The 20765-nt window shown below is 48.3% G+C and overlaps 2 long non-coding RNA genes across 3 annotated transcripts; one reads left to right on the top strand and one right to left on the bottom strand.

Annotated features, from left to right (window-relative positions):
• Positions 1-2204: 2204 nt before the first annotated feature.
• LOC144246300 (uncharacterized) lies at positions 2205-9695 on the top strand. Of its 2 annotated transcripts, none has more exons than XR_013339972.1 (5): positions 2205-2375; positions 3125-3229; positions 3625-3750; positions 4891-5047; positions 9541-9695. It is a non-coding gene; the product is annotated as an uncharacterized LOC144246300 (long non-coding RNA). The 2 variants fall into 2 exon arrangements; XR_013339973.1 differs by lacking the exon at positions 9541-9695 and adding an exon at positions 5712-5894.
• Positions 9399-10002, bottom strand: LOC144246301 (uncharacterized). Its single transcript, XR_013339974.1, has 3 exons — positions 9898-10002; positions 9554-9628; positions 9399-9441 (listed from the first exon to the last, which is right to left on the bottom strand). It is a non-coding gene; the product is annotated as an uncharacterized LOC144246301 (long non-coding RNA).
• Between the last annotated feature and the right edge of the window lie 10763 nt (positions 10003-20765).

Genomic DNA, 20765 nt, shown 5'->3' with positions numbered 1-20765 from the left:
TGAAAAAATACAGAAATATTCAAGTATCATTTAAAGAAAGGGATTTTTTTAAATTTTTATTTGGTTGGAGGCAGGGGTTTAATGGAAAAAATATGAATATACATTTTATTTTTATATCATTTTAAATATGGAAATATATATTAAATGTATACATATATATACAAAAATATAAAATAGAAATAAAAATAAGTATTAGGAAGAGATAGACTATAAGTAACACCATACATCAATCTACATTTTAAATATAAATTTGAATATAAATGCAAAAAATAGAGATAAATTTAAACAGAGTTTAAATAAAGGGCCTTTTAAAAAGATTTTTACTTGGATAGAGGCAGGGGTTTATTTTAAGCAAAATAAAACTTTTAGAAATAGAAATCTAGCTATAGAAATATGTAAGCAATGTATTAAGGTATGTATAAAAATATAAACTATTAAAAAATAGAACAGGAATAAATGTAAGAAATAATAAAAATACACTTATACATCAATATATATTATTAATCCGAATGTGAATATAAATATGAAAAATACAAAAATAAAGCCTATTGAAATGCAGTTTAAGAGGAAAGGTTTGTTCTTTCGGTTCCTGTGGGGTCAGAGGCAGGTTTTTGTTCCGTTCTTTCCCGCGCGGATGCTTTGGGGCATTCGCTGCTGACGGCGCAGTGCTGCCGCCTTGTGGACACAGGGCGGTACTGCAGCCCCGCCGCCCGCGGCCGCCCTCTTGGCAGTGGCTTGGCGCGGACTCGCTTGAAAAGTGCTGCCGCCTTGTGGACACAGGGCGGTACTGCAGCTCCGCCGCCGCCCTCTTGGGAGCGGCTTGGCGCGGACTCGCTTGAAAAGTGCTGCCGCCTTGTGGACACAGGGCGGTACTGCAGCCCCGCCGCCCTCTTGGGAGTGGCTTGGCGCGGACTCGCTTGAAAAGTGCTGCCGCCTTGTGGACACAGGGCGGTACTGCAGCCCCGCCGCCCGCGGCCGCCCTCTTGAGAATAGCGAGGCGCGGACTCGCTTGAAAAGTGCTGCCGCCTTGTGGACACAGGGCGGTACTGCGGCCCCGCCGCCGCCCTCTTGCGAGTGGCTTGGCGCGGACTCGCTTGAAAAGTGCTGCCGCCTTGTGGACACAGGGCGGTACTGCAGCTCCGCCGCCGCCCTCTTGGGAATAGCGAGGCGCGGACTCGCTTGAAAAGTGCTGCCGCCTTGTGGACACAGGGCGGTACTGCAGCCTCGCCGCCGCCTCTTGGGAGCGGCTTGGCGCGGACTCGCTTGAAAAGTGCTGCCGCCTTGTGGACACAGGGCGGTACTGCAGCCCCGCTGCGCGGCCGCCCTCTTGGGAATAGCGCGGCGTGGACTCGCTTGACTTTCTCGAGAGGGAGCAAAAAAAAACGACGCGAACATCCAGGAGCCGTGTCTGTCGGCTGCTCTGCTTGAACACCACCCTGACGCCGGCGTGGCCCGGCGGGATTTTCCGCGGCGGTTCCAGTGCCGTGCACACGGGCTGTGCGCTCAGTGGCTCCACGGGCGGTCGGATTTCGAGCAGGCGCCGACCGGCATCGGCCGATTCGCCGCTCTCTGCCCGGCTCCTGCAGCGGCCGCCATCCTGGGCGCGGCCCCTGCCTCTGCGCCCGTCCCGTCCCCTCCCGTGCTGTCCCACCGCCTCCCTGCCGTACAGCTAGAAATAAACCAACGTAGAAATATATCTAGGTTAAAAAGAAAGGGCTTTTGGGGCGGGGAGGGCGTTATTTGGTTCGAGGCAGGGTCTTTTAGTTTCTTTTTATTTCTAAGGATTTTTTTCCAAGGGGCTCCATCGCCGCCGCTCTTTTCCGCCCGCCTCCCCTCCGGGCGAGCGGCGCCCCCGGCGGTGGCGGGCGGCAGTGCTGCCGCCTTGTGGACACAGGGCGGTACTGCAGCCCCCAGCCAGCGCCCCGCCCCTCGCCGCTGGGTGCCGGGGCGGGCGGGCGAGGGGCGGGAGCGAGCGGCGGGCGGGGCGGGGTCGGTGAGTGCGGGGCGGGAGCGAGCGGCGGGCGGGGCGGGGTCGGTGAGTGCGGGGCGGGAGCGAGCGGCGGGCGGGGCGGGGTCGGTGAGTGCGGGGCGGGCTGAGGCGGCTCCGCGGCGGCGCCGGACGAGGATGGCGGCGGCGAGCGCGGGCGGGGCCGGTGCCGGCGGGCGGCGGAGGCGCGGTCGCAGCGCTCCCGGGCCGGGGCCGGGCGGTGTCGGGGCAGGGCTGCGCCCCTTTCCCGGCCCCGCGCCCCTCTCCGGACGCCGGGAGCGGCCGCGGGCCGGAAAATGCCGCCGGGGCGGCGGAGCGGGGCCCTGGCTCTGCCCGCCCCTCCTGCCGCCCTCCTTGGAATGGTCTGGGGCACGATGGGGTTACGGAGGTAGGAGTCATTATTTTGTTGTTGTTGATCTAAGCCGGAGCCGCGCCGGTGCGAGCCGTGCGGAGCCGAGCGGAGCTTTGGCCGGGCCGGCGGGCGGGGGAGGCGGCGCGGGCGGGGCCGGTGCCGGCCGGTGCCGCCGCTCCGTCCGCTCCGGGCGCGGGGCTCGGGCGCCGCCGGGGCCCCCCGGGCCCGGTGCCGGCCCCGCCGGGCCGGGGGCAGCGGGCGGGGGTCTGCCGGCGCGGCGCCGCCTCTGCTGCCGGAGGAGCCGCTTTCCTGCCGGAGCCGGGAGCGCCCGGGGCCGGGAGCGCGGCTCCGCATCTTCCAGCCTCCCTCGCTGCGCTGCTTTTGAGGCGCTCCTGGGGAATTCATTGGGTCCTTTTCTTTTGTTCGGAGTCGGTGTGTGAGAAGGGTCACGGTGTACTTGTTGGTTGTTACGGTTCTTGGTTCAGGTGCTCTGACAAAGGTTTTTTTGGATTGAGTTTGTTGTTGGATTTTTTTTTTTTTTTTGTGCGATATGTTGGTTTTTTTGTTTTGATTGATTTGATAGGGGCATTCTATATATATCCCAATAAGGGGCTCTGTCTTGCTGTTTTTCCTGTAGTTCTCCTTCCTGGTTTCACCTGGCCTGGAAGGATGGGCATGGCCTGTATTTATCATATGAAAGTGGTGTTACTAAATCTGTTCAGAAGTTCTGATTAGAACACTCATTTTCTGCCAGAAAACATTTTCATTTCGTTCTTTTCACCCAGGATGGCTCTTTGTGGTCTCAGACAGTGCTCCCTGGGAGGAAGGGCAGCCTTTGCCTCGCCTGCGCAGCTCAGGTGGATGTGACAGAACTGGTGTGGCCTGACAAGGTATGAGCAGCTGTCTGTGCACTGGAGCGCCTTGAAACCTTTCTCTGTGAGGTTTTGGACACGTTTCTCTTTGGGATTTCTTGTGACACGGCACCCAGGTATCCCTTCCTTTGTATAAAGTCCAGTGGTAAAGGATTGAATGACTGACAGTGGGGCCTGGGATAAAAATGGTTCTGTTAAAATTAGGCTAAGAATTAGGCAATAAGAAAAATGAGCTTCCTTTTAATGTCTGAAGTAGTTAGGAATAAAAATGCTGGAAAAGGGCACTTTTATATTTGTATTGGTGTCCTCTCTCATGGATAAAACCCCATAGTGAGCAATCACAGCGGAAGTGTGAAAGCTGGGATCGTTTGACTTCCACAGTGGACTTATGCTCTTTTCCTCCTCTCTATCAGGACAGGAAAAATCATTAAGCTCCTCCCGTCTTTGCCAGAACCTTCGGTGTTTAAGCAGCAAAAGCCAAGAGGCTTCAGCACCAGGGGTGTGCATTGGAGGGATCCTGGTCCTGCCCACGCCGTGGGGTAAGTCAGAGGGATGCAGGGTTCCCCTTTTCCTCTCTGCTGGGATTAACTGCCTCGGGAATGCCATTTCTGACAGCCCGGCCCTACCCCTGTGTGCTGGGAAAGGGCAGCAGGGAAGGGGCAAATGCCAGAGTTCCCTGGGGATGCTGGAGGTGTGGTGTTTGGCTGTGCCCAGGGGGGCAGGCTGGGCATTGTTGTGCACCCAAGGACTGGTCTGGGGCTCGGAGCCCGGGGAGCCGAGCTCTCGGTGCATTCCCAGCTCTGCCAGCTGCTGCAGGGCTGGGTGCAGCCTCTGCTGGGGCTGGGGCAGGAGCTGCAGGGGAGGGCTGGCAGGATTTGGGAGCAGAGGGAGGAAAATGAGGAACGGTGCTGGCAGTGCCCAGCCTGTGCTGGCGTCAGCGCAGCCGTGCAGGGCGCCAGGATCTGGGTTCAGCTCCAGCTCTCCTGGGGTTCAGGGTGCAGGGGCAGAGGGACTGGGTTTATCTGTGGCTTTCCAGGCCAGCAGGAACAAGGGGAATGTGGGGCCAGAGCTGTGTCCCATCGGGCTGCGCTTCCCTCTGAGCACAGAGTCTGGGCTGAGGTGAGATTGCTGCGAGTGCCCCGTGAGCAATGCAGGGAACTCGGAATTGCATCCGCTGCTGGGAACGCTGCCTGAGCTCTGCTCAGGCCGTGTCTGTGAGGAGTGGGATTTGGGCTGCAGAGCTGCTGCTGGGCACAAAAAAGGGAGTAAATCCTCTCCAGGGACGTGCAGTGAAGGACAGTGCTGCAGGGAAGGGGAGTCTTTACAAACTCTATCAGTATTTCTCCCAAAACTGGGAGAAATGGGGTGGAGCGGAGATGGGGCGGTTTGGTTTTGTCTGGGCCGGTTATTCCTTGCGCAACGTTTTAAATCTGTTGTAGGATTTACTCTCCAGTATCTTTCTAACAAAAGCTGACAGAAATTTAGGTTCAGGGTTAGAAGTTGGGTCCATTCCCTGCAAAACCTTTCCCAGGCTGGAGGACTGGGGTGATGGCTGCTCTCCAAAGGTTACCTATGGATGCTGTGTCAGATTTCCCTCAGTGCTGGGCAGGACAGGTGAGGTTTGGATCAGGAATTCTGCAAACAAGGCCTGTGTGATGTTGGTTTATTGTGTTTTTCAGGGAGCCAGGGCTGGCACAAGGACTCGTGCAGGTGCCGCTCTGGCACCGGAGCTGTTGCCCTGTGGAGCCATTTTAAAGGTGTGATTATGGAACATTTTGGAGGGCGTTTCTGGAATTCCATTTGTAGCTGGATCTCGCTCCGAGTGCAGCAGTCCAGGTGAGGGTTCTGACCTCTCCAGACTTGTGCTCACCTTGGTACAGCCTGGGGCTGGAGCAGTTTTCCAGGGAAGTGGAGATGGCTGAGGACTGGTGCTCTGGGAAGCAGGGACCTGCTGGGATTTGCGTTTGCAAAGCTGACATAAAGTTTGTAGAAGCGGCCCGAAATTCTAATTCCTGCGGTTTCTGGGGAGGAGGTGCAGGTCACCCCGAGAGCGAGATCAGAACTCGTTTGTGGCGAGGAGTCTGAAGGTGCCACACCTGGAGGAGCTGTGTGCTCAAGGCAGTCCCAGCCCCGGAGGGAGGCTGACGGGCTCTGCTCACGGCTGTCCCCAGCTGTCCCCAGCCCGCTGCTCAGCCCTGGAGCTGCTCTGGATCCGGGCTGTCCGTGCTGGAGCGCCCTGCTCCCCGCAGGGCCCTGCCCTGACCCACGCAGAGAGAGCCCTGCCGGCCAGAGTTTCCTTTTTTCCTTTGCGATCGCTGCGCGCTCAGCAGGGAAGGGCCGGGGCTGCTCTTGGGCCGGGGGCACTCGGGGCTCAGGCAAACCCAGCCCCGGCGCGTGGGGGTTCACAGAGCGAGCAGCTGCCGGGGCTCAGGAGCGCTCACGGCTCTTTGTTCCGAGGCAGCCGGAATTTCTGACCCCGGCCTTTATTTGGCTTTTCCAGCCCAGCGCCTTCGCTCGGCTCCGCTGCACCGAGGGGACTTTTGCTCAGCGCCTCCTGTCAGAAGGTGCAAACTCTCCGTTCAGCCCACACAGCCCCAGCCCTGCCCTGCCAGCCCTTCCCCATCGTGCCCACGCGGTTTCTCTCTCGCTCAGCCGGGGCAGGCTCTCACTGACAGCCACAGAAACAGAAGGGATTTCCTTTTATTTCGTTCTTTTCCTGCTTAATGCCCGCGTCTGGTACTTGCACATCAATCCCAGCTTCTCCCGAGGCTGCAGATCAAATCTTTCAGTGTCCGTGGGAGTTTCTGGTTTTCCCATCCCCACGTCTCCCCTCTCTCTCTGTATTAAAAATAAAAATTATTAATGGATTTGTTAAGCATTTGTTGCATATATTAACATAAAAAAGGTGTTATCATTAGTAGTATTATTATTATAATAATATAATTTAAATGTATAATTTTGTTATAAGCTTTTTAAATTATGGTGTTAAATTTTATTTATTGTTATATTAGTTATTCTTATTTTTGATGTTTCTTAAAGTTGTACACTTTGATAAGTAGATTTTTTTTGTGATTAGATAAATTTATACAATTTATTACATTTTTATGTTTGTGTGTTAATAAAATTTATTGGTTTTTTTTGTAAAACTGTGTATTTAATATTTTTATATTTGTTAAAAAGGTATTTAGTGTAAGGGATGTAGAATTAGATTGCTTATTTAGATAATATTTTAATTGATTTAATTATTTTAGTATTGTTGAAGTAATAGGTGGTATAAAATGTGATGCTACCATTTTTATTTTAAGTTTCAAGGTTTAAAAGTACTTTTATATTTTGATTACTACTGATGGATAAATTACTTTTGTTTTAAATTGGTAACTATTTTTATATTAAGAGTTAATAATGTAAGGGCTTTTTAGTTATATGGATTATTTGTAATATTTTTTATTGGTATATTAAGTAAGTAGGTAAAGAATGGATTTTTTTGAGAAGTGCTAGATAAATACAAAGTATTTAAACTTGAAACTTTAGTTAAAGTTACTTAAATGTTTTAGGTTGGTTAATTGGTAAAGTGATATAATTAAAAGTAAATAAAGTAAATAGAAGTAAAATATTTGATAGAATTTTATAATTTGTAAGTTATTAAATAAGAATTTTATAATATTGATTTTTATATTTATAAAGAAACTTAAAGTTTATATATTTTGGTGGGTGTAGTACAAGACGTCAGGTGTAAGTTGCAATTCTTGTGTAATCTACATTTGTATTTACATAGTGTAATTTATCTGTGTATTTACATTGGTGTTTTATTTGTGGAGTGGTGAGTGTGTTTTTTGTGTGATCTGGTTTTATGTTCCTTATTGAAGTTTACTTGGGTTTTTGTACTTGTTGAGATATAAGTAAACTATGTTTTGATATGAGAAATAAGTATTGTTATGTTTTGTTTTATAAAATTGTATAGAGATTTGAAAGATAATGATATAAGTTGTTATAATTTTTCAGCTATAAGCATGAAGAAATATAAGAGTAAAATAATGTATGTAGTAAAGAAGAAATTTATAATTATTAGGAACTACATAGATAATATCTATCATTAGTAACATAGGTGAAATGATATCATTAGTAAGTATTAAAAGATTGTATATTATTTAAGAGTTTATAACAGTTGATAAATGTTAAATTAGTAGTAAGTTAAATAATTATGTGTGGATAATGATTTTTTTAAGTTTAAAATAAAAATAAGTTTATTTGTTACATTGATAAAGTTGAATTGTTAAGTTAAAATTATTTGAATTTTATTTTTAACGTAGAAAATATTTGGGTTTCTTGATAATTATTTTATTTAGGTAGAGTTAGGGTTAGGTTATAGTTTAAATTTTAATTGGTGAATGTTACTTCATATATTTTTATATAATGTTTTTAAAAATAGTAGTTAAGAGTAAAAATGTTAGGATTAAAGATGAATTACATTATTTAATAATTGGAATTTTTAGAAGTGTTTTTAGAATAGATTTGAATATAGTAAACATTTTTTTAAAGTTTGGAAAGTGGTTATGGACAGGATTGTGAGTTTGGATTTGGATATTGAGAGTGTGAAGGTGGAGGAAATGTATGAGAGAGTGATTACTTAGTGTGAAACTTAGAAAAAGAAATTAATGTTATAGTTGAGTTTTATATTGAAGTGATTTTGTAATAATAACTGAGGAAAGTGATCAGATTAACAGTTTGGAGGAGGTTTTTAATGAACTATATCTTTTAGTCTTGAAAAATATTTAAAATTATGAGATAAATTTAGGTTAAATTATAGAGTAAGTGTAGAGATTAGTCAGAGAGTTAACTTGTTTTAAGAGCTGTATAAGTAGAGAATAAAAAAGTAGGAATTAGAAATTTTTTGTGTTTTTTAGATCATTATATAAAGAGGCAATAAAGCATATGAAAGCTGGTTATATATTATAATTATATTTAATAAACATTGTTTATTATAAAAATTAATATATTTGTATCATATAATTAGTATATTAGTAGTAAGTGTTTGAAGAAGTTAGGATAACTTTTAAAAAATATTTATATATTAAACAAATAGAGTAAAAATTTTTAAATAGTATGATATTAATAATAATTGCTATTTTTTGGTGTTACTTATAAAAAATAAAAAGAGTAGAGATTGTAATGAAGAACAGAATATTTGATGAAATTGATGATATAATACACTGTATTATTTTACTTCTGAATAGGTGTTTTCTTTTAGTTGTTTTAATTGGAGTTGTTTTATTTTTTTAAGAAAATTAACCATATACTGTATAGTTTAGAGAAGTGATTTTTAATAAAATTTAGGATAAGTTATATTAAATAACATTTAAATTTAGACTGAATGAATTTTGATAGTAAGGAATAATAAACTTAATTTTAATAGATAAAAAGAAACTTAATGTATTTATTTAAATGTATTGACATTTAATTTTGTTTGATTTTATTAACACTTAACATATTGAATGTTATTATTTATAAATATTGAAGGTTTTTTTAAGTCTTTTGGTTTTGGAGAAATTTTAGCTTGTTGAGTTAAGATTATTACTTATATCTTTACAGGGTGGTTTTATTTATTGGGATATATGTTTCTTAGTAAAAGATTTCTATTAATGTTACATTTCAAATGGTACTAATTTGTATAGTGTTTTTTTTATATTCAGGATATTGATTAGATTGTTTTATATTTTTTGTGGGCTTTGACAAATATTTATACGGTCTATATTTGAAGTAGGTTTTTATGTTTTTTGTTGTTTTTTAAGAGCTTTTGATTTAGAATTTGAAGAGTATTTGGTGTCTGGAGGAAATAAAATTGGGGGTTTTTTGGATACGGTTGAGCTGTATCTTTAATGTTAGTAAGGACTAGTTTTGGTGCTTTATTTTGATTTTTTTGTTTGGTTATGGGGAGGGTCTCCTGTTAGATGTGGAAGCCTGAGACTGGCACAAGGACTTTTTGCCTAATGCTTGATGAGTCTGTTTTATGGGGAGGAGGTGTTATTTTAAGTTTTATAAAATACACTGAGAATTAGTTAAAATCATGGAAGAAACATTATGGTAATTAAGGGGTGCTATGTTTAAAGAGCTATAAATCTTTTTAAATACCTGCTTGACGTAAGGTGAGCTTAATCTCCCTTTTCTGCCCCAGAAAGCATCGGACATGTCCGCATCAATGGCACCACCTCTGCCCACTGCTCCTGTTCCACCTGACCAAAAGCAAGAGCAAAAGTTGGTTGGGCTTTAAGAACTTGAAATAACTTTGAAGCAAAATAAATCACATTTTCCCCTGTGTTTTTTCCTTTCAGGTGCTGCACTCACCTCTGCAGACACGCACTGAGCTCTCGCTGCAGGAACCCGTCAGGCCTCGGTGGCTGTGAGTTCATGCTCTTCTCCCTGGGAAAGAGGAGAAGAATGTGATTAGATAATTAAATAATTAATTAAATAAATAATTGCTGAGGAATTGCAGAAATGTTTCCTGGAGCCTTTCCCCTTTGGTGCCCCTGTGCTGTGTGGGACACGGGCAGAGGAGCCTCGGGCTGGAAAGGGGCAGGAGAAAGGCAAAGGGACCCCCTGGTGTCCCCAGGGCACCGTGGGGACAGAACGGACACTGTGCGGGCACGGGGAGGTGAGGAGTGACAGTCTGGGCCAAAATCCCAGCTCACCCCAGGGAAATAAGTGAGGGACATTTTGGAGGGGAAAGCTGAGGTCACGAGTTCACCCAGCCCGGCCACGTTGCGTTTGCACAAAGCGGCACCAGAGGTGAAGGTCAATCCTGAGCCAACCCTGCTCAACCTCTAAGTCCCAGAATAAATCCTACAAGCTGCCCACTGAGGGACTAAAAATACATAAAAGAGAACCAAGAGCATTCCGAGAGCAAACCAGTAGGTTCCTGGGAATCCCATTGAAGTGTTGTCACAGCCTTTTTGACAGAGCTGTAAGATTTTTATTTCAATGCTGCGTTTCTCTGCTGGGATCATTCACTCCGTGGACTGTGGGGATTTTTCGGGTTTGATCTCCCTCCCGGTGGCCCTGACACTGCTCAGGAGCTGGAGGAAGAGCAGAGCCAGCGCTCCTGGCAGGGGCAGGGAGTTTTCCCTCACAGCAGATCCAGCAGCTGCCCTCCAGCCCGGCCAGGAGGGATCTGCTTTGGCTCCTGCAGGGACAGAACGTGTTCAGCTGCTCCAGGTGACATTCCAGCAGCCTCATCTCCCATCCCTGCTCCCACCTCTCCTGCTCTCAGCTCCCTCCCCACCAGCTGTGCCGAGGGAATTTGTCCCACCAGCAGCAGGGGAAGGACAAGAGCTCCCACCCTGGCACTTGGATTGTCCCTCTGGGGGATGCTGCCTGCTGGGATTTAGATCATTCCATACATTTGGCTGCTGAAATTTCCCAGCCCAGGGGCTTTAGCACAAAGATTGTTCTCTGCATGGTGCCTGGATTTGGGGTTCAGTATCAGCTTTGCTAGTTCAGATGAATTATACCCACAGCCCCAGGTTCCCTGCTGAATTCCTGCTGGAATAACCTGACGGTGCCTCGTGGAGATTGGAAATTCCCATGCAGAGCTGCCACTTTAGTACCAGCTGTGTCAGGAACCAGCAGAGGTTCCAGGGAAGCTCAGTGGGATCAGGACAAGGACAGGTCTCTATTCCACAGAACTTGCTATTTAAAACCCTCATCCCCCAGCCCCAGGGATGTGTCTGGGGTCACTTGACAGAGTTCCCTGGAATTCAGCTGATTTCACTCCCTGGAGCTCAGGCTCCAGCTGATGTTTTAAAGCAGGACAAGGCGGTGGCTGGATGAGCTCCCAGCCTGTGCTGAGGCAGAACATCTCTCCTGCAGAAGCTCAGCTCCTTTCAGAGGCTCGGCAGTGGCCTCTGCATGTCCTTTTCCCTTAGGAAAGGGATGCACATCCCTGCCTGCAGCACACCTCCAGTGGGACCCACCTGTGAGAGTTTTCCATCCCTTCTGCACCTCCAGCTGGCTCCCTGGAAATCTCCCAACATCATCACACTCGAACCTCTGATTCCAAGGCATCTCCGAGGCTCTTGCTTGGCATTTAGTACCTGTGAAGGAAGATTGCCTTGGCTCAAATGCTGCTGGTGAATGATGGGCTCAGGCTGGAAAAGAACAGCGCCCGGAGTTCCCCCGGGTGGGTGGAGGGTCTCAGGCCCCTGGGCTGGGTTTGGTGAGTTTTTCTCAGCTCAGCACTGTGAACACTCCAGATGCCCCTGGGGACACTGCTGGGCAGCTCTGTTCTAGCAGGACTGCACGCCTGTGCTCCCAGAGCTTCAGTTCAGAGCTCATCTCAAAGAAAGGTGGCTGAAGAGATTTTTGTTTCATACTCATCACTGTTTTTCTCTTCTGCTTTTTGTTTCACTTTAAACAGTTTGAAAACCACAAGGAGGTAAGCCAAGGGCCTCCTGTGGCACCGGATTCTGTATTTGCCACTTTGCTGAAGGGAGCCTGGGAGCGAGGAAGCAGCACCTTCCTGGAAGATGGTGTTCAGACAAAGTGGAGAGGCTTGGCTTCCTGGCTCCCACCTGAGCAGCTTTTGCTGGGAGTAAAGCACGTGCTGCTGTGCCCGAAATCCACAGTGGAGAACTTCAGCAGATAATACTGTAGTTATCCTTGGTTTACTTTATGGCACCAGTTACAAATGACTCGGCTGCTAAAACTTAGGTTCCAGTGCTGCAGCTCTTTTTCCTTGACTCGGCTGCGAGGGTACGCAGCACCGTACAAAACTGCACCTGATTTGTAAACAAATGTCATTTGTTCTGATTATTGAAGCCGGGCTTTATTCAGTCGAGTCCCGGCTGTGTGCTGCCCCAGGTCCTTGGTACAAATAGGGTACGGGGGGTGGGGAACCAGAACTGCACATTCCTTGTGATATGGATGGGATTTGGGGGGGGCTACAGGAAAAGGAGATGCAAAACGAGGGAATTGCTTTTACATGTAACTATTCTTGTCCTAAAGGAGCCATCAGCTCTGTCCCCAGAGCTGAGTTACGAGTGTGTGTTGAAAGAACCGCAAGCCTTTAGGGGCTGCAGTTTGTGTGCCCTGGAATGAGGTGCCCTGAGGAAATGTGTGAGCCGGAGGGAGCCGAGCTGTGGGAATGGGCGAATGGAGGCGGGAGCGGGCGGGAATAGCCGAGCGTGGCCGAAAGCGGCCGAAAGGGCCCGAGGAGCCGAGCGGAGCCGAGCGGCTCCGAGTTCAGCCGAGGCGAGCCGAGCGGCTCCGAAGAGGCGAATCGAGCCGAATGCAACCGGCAATAGCCGAGCTTAGCCGAAAGTAGCCGAAACTGACCGAGGAGCCGAGTCCAGCCGAACCGAGCCGAGTCCAGCCGAACGGAGCCGAGCTCCGCCGATCTCAGCAGCCCGGGCGGGGCGGGGCGCCGGGGCGGAGCCGGGGCGCCGGGAGGATCCCTCCTGTCCCTCTCTCCCGCTCCATCCTCCTGCCCGTATTCTCCTCGGTTATCTCTCTTTCCCCCGCTTCCGTGTCCCCCCCAAACCCGGCTCCTTCCTGTCCTGTCCCTGCCCCGCTGCTCCGTTCCATTCCCTGTCTCTCCCTCCTCTCTTCCCGTCCCCTTCGCTTCTTTCCCCCGCAGCCGCGGGCTCGGGGCGCCGGAGAATAAAGCCCCGAGGGCCGGAGCCGGCGCCCCCCGGGCCTTGCGGGAGTCCCCGCACGGGGCCGGAGCTCTCGGCGGATCCCCCGCGCCGCTCGGACCCCGCCCCGGCGCTGCCGGACCCGCGGCTCCGCCGGCGCCGCGCTGCGAGCGGCCCCCGCTCCGTGCCGGGCCGGCCGTGCCGCGTCCCCGCCGCCTCTGCCGCTCCCTCTTTCTGCCCCCGGCCCGCGACAGCGAGGCGGGGCAGCAGCTTCGAGCCTCCTGGGGGCTGCCCCCCTTCCTTGCTGCGGCGGAGTCCCTTTCTGGGGGGATGGAGGTGTGGGAAGGGCTGGAAGGGAGCGCTGGGCTGCTGTTCGGGGCAGTTGGACTCGTCCTGTGCCTTCTTCGGGGGTCAGGAAAAGGGGCCGAAGACTCGGGGCTCTGATGTCATTTGGGGCACCCCAAGGTCCCTAGGAGAGGGACGCACACTGCGGTGGGGGAGCGGGTGGGTGGCGAATGAGGGGGGGTCACGCTGGGTGCCGTCCCGCAGAGGGACCCAAAGCTGCCCCAAAATTCCCTGGGAGGGGTGTGCGTATAACACTAAAACCTGGCAAGTGTTTTGTTTTCACAGCTATTGGTAAAGAATAGGAAGCTATGGCTGAACTCATTTGGAAATGAGCCATCTCTCTATCCATTCATTTGTACCCAGGAACGTAGGAAACTGACTGGGGATGGGCAGTAGTTTTGAAAATCATGCCCTAGCCTTTTTCTCTGGGAACGAACCAAGCAAGTGCCCTGAAACCAGCGGAGCAGCTGCAGGGGCTGAAAGGAACAGAAAGGGCTCCCCGGCACCTTTTGCCTCCGTTCTCTGCCATTCCCCAAAAGGCGTCGCAGTCCTGGAAGAGGCGTTTGTTATGCAGCTTGCCAAAATGAAGACCTGTCAAATCCTAGCTCTGCCTTTTGTTTAACGTGTTCTTACTTCCTATTTATGTCATCACAGAAAGCAAGGAAAGAAGAAATGTACTGGTTCCCACTATTGCTCCGTGCAGGCATTTTTAAAGGCTGCTGTACTTCTGTCCTCTTTTTCCACTCCAAGCTTGACTTTTCCCCTCCTTTTTCGAGGTCTGCTGCTGTGGGTGTCCCAAGGAGGGCTGGGTTCCTCGGCAGGGGTCTTAGGAGTTGCTGCTGATTCTGCTTTTTGCGAAGGTGCTACCAAAAGGACAGTTTTCTCCAGGGGAAAGTTTTCTCTCAATGACCATCAATGCACGTATGTGTTTTAATCGTGTAACCGGATGGATTAAGAAAAGCCAACACCCGTAGCAGATTTCTGTTGGATCTGTGTCTGTGAGAAGTGGGCTGTGTGCTGGAGACGGAGAGACGCTGTTGGAGGGTGGCAACAGCGGCAGGTGTGAGCTGTGAGGATGAGGAGGGCTCAGAGCAGCCCCAGGTGTGAGCTGTGAGGATGATGAGGAGGGGGCGGCTCCTCCTGGGGCTGATTTAGGGGGTTTTCCTCACATAACTTTTGCATGGAGCTGCTGGAGGAGAGGAGTTTATGGGGGGCTCCCGGGGCTGTCTCCTGGAAGGACGGTGAGTGCTTCGGATAGGGTCCGGGGGATCGCTTGGATACGTGGAGCATGGCTCAAAGGAGGAGCCGAGGGACAAACCAGTGCCGAGAAGCAGCAGCCAAGCAGGTGAGCCGGTGTGCCTTTGTAGCGGGGACTTTTCTCCTTTCCTTTTTAAACTTCGTCATCCTGAGGTTGACTTGGAGGGGGCTGCCCTGTTGTTCCTCCTTTTAAGGGGTTGGGATTGAGGTAAAGTTCTCCCTTTTGCCATCATTTGAGGCAAGCCCCTTGTTTTTCTGCTCTCTAGGGGACGCAGTTGAAGGGGAGCGCACATTTCTGTGCCGTTGTTGGAGTGAGGTGAGCGCCGGAGCGTGGCGTCAGTGTCGGGGCTCCAGAGGAAGGGAGCTGCAGCCGTGGCAGCGCTGGCAGGGCGGGGATCGGGCTGTGCCGCTGCATTCGGGGCGCTTCTTCTGCCCCCGGCCCGGCAGCGAAGGGTGCGGCGCGGAGCCCTGCCGGCAGTGCCGGGGCTGGCCGGGGCGGAAGGGGAGCTGGGCGCGGCTGGGCTGCCGCGGGCCCGCCGGGGCCGCGCCGGTGCGAGCCGTGCGGAGCCGAGCGGAGCTTTGGCCGGGCCGGCGGGCGGGGGAGGCGGCGCGGGCGGGGCCGGTGCCGGCCGGTGCCGCCGCTCCGTCCGCTCCGGGCGCGGGGCTCGGGCGCCGCCGGGGCCCCCCGGGCCCGGTGCCGGCCCCGCCGGGCCGGGGGCAGCGGGCGGGGGTCTGCCGGCGCGGCGCCGCCTCTGCTGCCGGAGGAGCCGCTTTCCTGCCGGAGCCGGGAGCGCCCGGGGCCGGGAGCGCGGCTCCGCATCTTCCAGCCTCCCTCGCTGCGCTGCTTTTGAGGCGCTCCTGGGGAATTCATTGGGTCCTTTTCTTTTGTTCGCAGTCGGTGTGTGAGAAGGGTCACGGTGTGCTTGTTGGTTGTTACGGTTCTTGGTTCAGGTGCTCTGACAAGGGTTTTTTTGGATTGAGTTTGTTGTTGGATTTTTTTTGTGTGTGTGTGTGCGATATGTTGGATTTTTTGTTTTGATTATTTTTCTTTTATAAAAAGATAACTGTAATTATCTTCTTCAAGGGTATTTTTTTAAGGTTTACAATGTTTTTTATGGGTCGTAGCATGAAGTACAGGGTTGGTTTTTAATTAGGTTCTGGTGACTTTTATTAGCATGAGTATGTAGTGTTGGTTTTGGTGGGTTTGAGGTAATGTCCTGTAGTTAATTAGTGAGGGTTTTTTAAATATTGGTAATTCTGTTGTTGTTAATTCTCTTATAGAGGTTTTATTCATTTGGTTTGTTTAATTGTCGTGGACGTTTTATTGTTACCAGTAATTTGGGAGTTATTGTTTATGGTTACATTTATCTTTTGGTGACGTGTTTATTTCTAGGTGGTATTAGTATTTTGATGGTTTGAGGCATTATGGGTTTATTGAGTTAGGAATAATTTTTTTGTTGTTGTTGTTAATTTAAGTTTATTTATTTGGGTTTTTGTTTCAGTTTGATGTATTTGTTGATTCCTTTTTATTAGTGTTTTTTTTTAGGAACTTGTGTATTTATACGTTGGGGTTTTTTTAGGTAGTTATTTATTTGGGTGCTTATCTTTTTATTGTCTAGTAGTTTAGATTTTTGTTAATCTCGTTTATTTGGTTTTTAAAGCTAACTTAGCAGAATACTGGTTACTCTTTGAGTTAGTGTGGAGGTATGGTTTTCATTTCTAGCAGCTTTCAGGGTCTGTTGTATGGTTTGAAGTTTAGTAAGTTGGTTGGACTTCTTTTTCTAGTGGGTTTTGTGATTTGTTTTGTGGGCTTCTATAGGGGTGTTTTTTATTTTGTTCCATTTTTGTGATGTGTCTCACTAACAACTCTTAGTGAAAAGAGTGTAGTGTGGGTTTTGGTTTTTTTTTGCTGGTAGTTGGTTCTATGGTGGTGTATTTTTAGTTTCTGTTGTTTGTTTTTGGTTTTCTTTTGTTAAAGTTTTTATTTTGGGGTTAATTTGTAATTATTTTTAAGGTTTTAGGGCGATTGAGATTTTTTTTATGTATGTCCTTTATGATAACAGTTAATTTATTTGCTTTATGTGGCATTGATGGCAGGGTAGAGGACACTTTTGTATAGAATGTGTATTTTAATCATAGCACTAAAATAATACCATGGTAAGAGGGGCTGTGTTTCCTTGTTTGTTTCTGAGGTGGTTTGGCATTTTATTATAGGTTGGGGTTTTTTTTTGTTGGCTCATGGAGCCATTCTAACTGTTTTTGATGATATTGGTGGGGATTTGATGTTTCTTTTGTTATTTTATTTTTAGGAATTGGATCTTTTCAGTAGGCTTTTTTATGTTGCTGGGGTTTTTTTTGTTTTGTGGTGTAATAGTCTTTTAGAAGAATTTGGATGATTTTAAACAATGTTTTTGTTATACTTCTCATCTAATGTTGTTGGATTATTACTGATGTTTTGGAGTTTTATTTTTTCAAGTTTCATTTGGTTGAATTTATGCAGGATGGTAGGACTGTGTTTTTAATTTTGGGGCAGTTGGTTGTAGGTGTATTGTATGTTTTTCAAGTGAAGGTAAGTCGAGGTTTGTATTTGGTTGTTAGAAGAATGGAGAAAAATGTTTTGGTAACGTTAACAGTGGTGTGTTATTTTGTGGTTTTTGATTTATAATAAGTCTGGTACAGTAGTGTTCAATGGTGGAGTTCTTTAAGGTATGATCGCTTATAGTTAATTCTTACTGGTTTTATATTTTTGTGTAGATTAGAGGAGGTTATTGAAGGGTGGGTGTTGTAGTTGAGTTTTAGTGTTTCAGTTTATAGAGCATTTTTTGGATGGGAGTTACAGTATTTTGAGTTGTTTGGTGTTGCTGGTGATGTATTGTTGAGGTGGTAAGGAGGATTTGTTGGGTTTTTTTAAAGAAGGTTTATTGTAGATAGTTCTGGATAGTTGTGGGGTTGCTTAATTTTTTTATGGTTTTTGGCTTTTTAGTAGTTATTTGAAATATGCTAGAGTTTTTTTGGATTTATTGAAATACTTGATTTTGAGGAAGTTCCTGTTTAGAATGTATGATTTTTTTTTTTTTGCTTAAAATAAAAATTTTATGTTTTAGTGAGGTTTATTTTTGTTTATTACTGCTATATTTTGTGATATTTGTGTTAGGTTAGTAGTAGGGATAGCTTTACTTTTATACGTTGAAATGAGGGTAGTGTGTATTGCATACTGGTTTTCATAAAGGTTTAATATTTTTATGGTTCTGATGTGTTAGGTTAATGAATTTATGAAGTTTACAAGACTTTTTTTGTTTTTATTTTGATACAGGCAGGGTTTTCTTAGTTTTAAGGATTTGTTTGGCATAGATTTTAGAGGTCTTATTGAGGGGATAGGACAGGGTGTCTCTGTTAATCTATTTGGCAATTTGGATACTGTGTAAATAAAATTAATATGTTGGTAGAATGTTTGGGTTTTGTTAGTTTATTTATTTATGAATTTGTGTGCCTGCAGCTGTAGTGTCTCTGCTGCAAGTCTCAGTATCATTCATGTTTGTGTGCGTTAGGCAGTCCACTCGTGTACCAGCGAGTCCCCCCTGCAAGCGGCCGCAGAGCCGCTCCTTCGCTCTCCTGGGAATTCGGGGAGCGGCACACGGCTCTGCGACGAAGCCTTGATCTTTGTCACTTGGAGGTGGCACCAGGGAGCCTCAGGAGCGGCCGAGGAGTTGCTGTGAGTCGGGGAACTACTAGTGAGGGGGACCAGGGTCCACTCGAGTTTTGGGAACGCCGCCTCACCTCGCCTGCTCTTCAGCCAGGCAGACCCTGCCAGGAGGGCGTGGGCGAAGCGTGCGGCCCGAGGAGCCCGGCGTTCTCAGGAGAATAATGGTGAGCAGAGAATTGCTGAGTTGTGGCTGCTGTGCGGCTGAGATCGTGCAGTGATGTTTGGTGTTCTCGATTGTAGCTGAGCACGGGACCACAGCCTGGTGACCATAGGACATTCCCCGCAGGCGAGGCAGCCTCCATTGGCACGCGACGTGGATTCTCATCCCCAGATGCCAGAGAGATAAGTGGAGGGCTAAGGCCCACAGAGGGGGTGAAAGCGGGGTGCTGGGAGGGCCTTTAGGATCAGCTTTGGGGGCAGGGATGTGCAGGAAGTGTCCCCTTAGGCCAGCTAAAGGGAAAGTGTCTGTTTTGATCACAGCGCTGAGGCACTCAGGGCAGAGCAGTTCTGGTGTGTGTCCTGTCACTTGTCTCTGGTGCACTCTGTGTTCTTTGGGTCTCTCAGTCCTTTCTTCTCCTCAAAAGCTCTCTCTTCCTGTCCTGTGTCACAGGTGTCTGCACGTATTTGTCCCACAGCTGCTCTGCCCTGCTGCATAGCCTGTAATAGCACAAGTCCTGGGGACTTGAAATTTGTAATGCAGGGTGTACTTGGGCTCTAGATTGTATCAGGAGATTGACATAACATGTTTAGTGCTGTTGAGTTGTCCTGCAGCTGTTTGACACTAGTCCTAATTTCCTTTCAGATGCAGACAGTTCAGATCCGTGGCAGAGAGCCCTAGTCCTGGGTGAGGGTGTTGCCCTGAACAAGTCAGTCATTGTTTGCATTTGCAGGGGCAGCCTAAATGGTGACTGTGTTACAGCAGTGTTCTTTGCCTTTATTTTTAGGAGTTCCAGGCAGATAGCAGCAGTCAAGGCCAAGTGTCCAAGGTGAGCAGTGGACAGAAACAGTTGTTTCTGCTCAGATCTCAGTTTTTGGTGCAACTCTAAGCATTTATTCTTGATTTTGTGCTTTAGGGAGTGCGCATACCTCTGTCTCCAACTGGCTGATGGACCGGGTTTCATGCATGTGTGATCTTGGAGGAAGCAATATAGGACCCTGTGATGGAGGCTTCCAATCCTGCATTTCAAGGTCCCATCCTGGTAGGCCTGAGGAATGGCCGAGGTGTTGTGGTGAGTCGGGGAGGAATGAGATTCCACTCGTGTTTCAGCAATGCCATATTGCCTTGTCTCCACCTAACCTAGGTGTCCCCTTCGATGATGGTGTCAGAATCCAAGCAAACCCAAAGTGTGAGGGCCAAGAACCCGGGCATTCTGAGGAGGATGGTGAGTAGCAGATTTACCAGGTTTTGGCTGATGTGCTGTTCAGATTGTGCACTGATGTTTAGTTTTCTTTCCCTTGGCAGACCAAGAGGTGACAGCTGGAGCTTACCAGACAGGGAGACGGCGTTCTTCTGCACCCAACAGGGATTTGCATCCCCAGATGTGTGCAAGATAAGGAGAGGGTTATGACCCACAGAGGGGGGTGATAAGCAGGGTGCCAGGTTGGGACTCCCCAGGAGGGGTTATTGAGTCAGTTTGGAATTGGGGATGTCCAAGAAGTGTCTCCTTAGGCCATCTAAAGGCAAAAAGTGTCTGTTTTGATCTTAGTGCTGAGGCATGCAGGGCAGAGCAGTTCTGTTGTGTGTCCTGTCACTTGTCTCTGGTGCCCTCTGTGTTGTTTGGTTCTCTCGCTCCTTGCAGACATTCTTCTCATCAAAAGCTCTCTCTCCCTGTCCTGTGTCACGGGTGTCTGCACATATTATCCCACAGCTGCTCTGCCCTACTGCATAGACTGTAATAGCACAAGTCCTGGGGACTTGAAATTTGTAATGCAGTGTGTAGTTGGGCTCTAGATTGGATTAGGAGATTGACATAAAACGTTTGGTGCTGTTAAGTTGTCCTGCAGCTGTTTGACACTAGTCCTAACTTCCTTTCAGATGCAGATAGTCCAAATCTGTGGCAGAGAGCCCCAGTCCTGGGGTGAGGGTGTTGCCATGAGCAGGTCAGTCATTGTTTGCATTTGCAGGGGCAGCCTAAATGGTGACTGTGTTACAGCAGTGTTCTTTGCCTTTATTTTTAGGAGGTCCAGGCAGATAGCAGCAGTCAAGGCCCTGTGTGCCAGGTGAGCAGTGGACAAAAGCAGTTGTTCTTGCTCAGGTTTCAGGTTTTGGTGCAATTGTGAGCATCCATTGTTGTTTGTATGCTTTAGGGAATCCTCTCAGAGTATGCCAAGCCCCTGTCACCATCAGCTGATGGCCTGGATTTCCTGTGCTTGTGAGCCCTCTGGAAGTATTGCAGGACTCTGAGGTGAAGCCTTGAAATTTTGTATTTCAAGATGGCATCCAGGTAGCCTTTGGCAATGGCTGAGGAGTTGTGGTGAGACGCCGAGGTAGGGAGGGTTAGCCAAGGTCCACTCGTGTTTCAGCAATGCCGAGTCACTTTGTCTCCTCTTAACCCAGGCAGACCCTGCGATGACGGTGGCAGCCTCTGAGCCTGGCCAAAGTGTGGGGCCCGAGCATTCTCAG

This window comes from Lonchura striata, chromosome 5 (assembly GCF_046129695.1).
Source record: "Lonchura striata isolate bLonStr1 chromosome 5, bLonStr1.mat, whole genome shotgun sequence".
Taxonomy (NCBI): Eukaryota; Metazoa; Chordata; class Aves; order Passeriformes; family Estrildidae; genus Lonchura; species Lonchura striata.
Note: the sequence above shows the minus strand (reverse complement) of the source record. Positions and strands in the feature narration are given on the sequence as shown.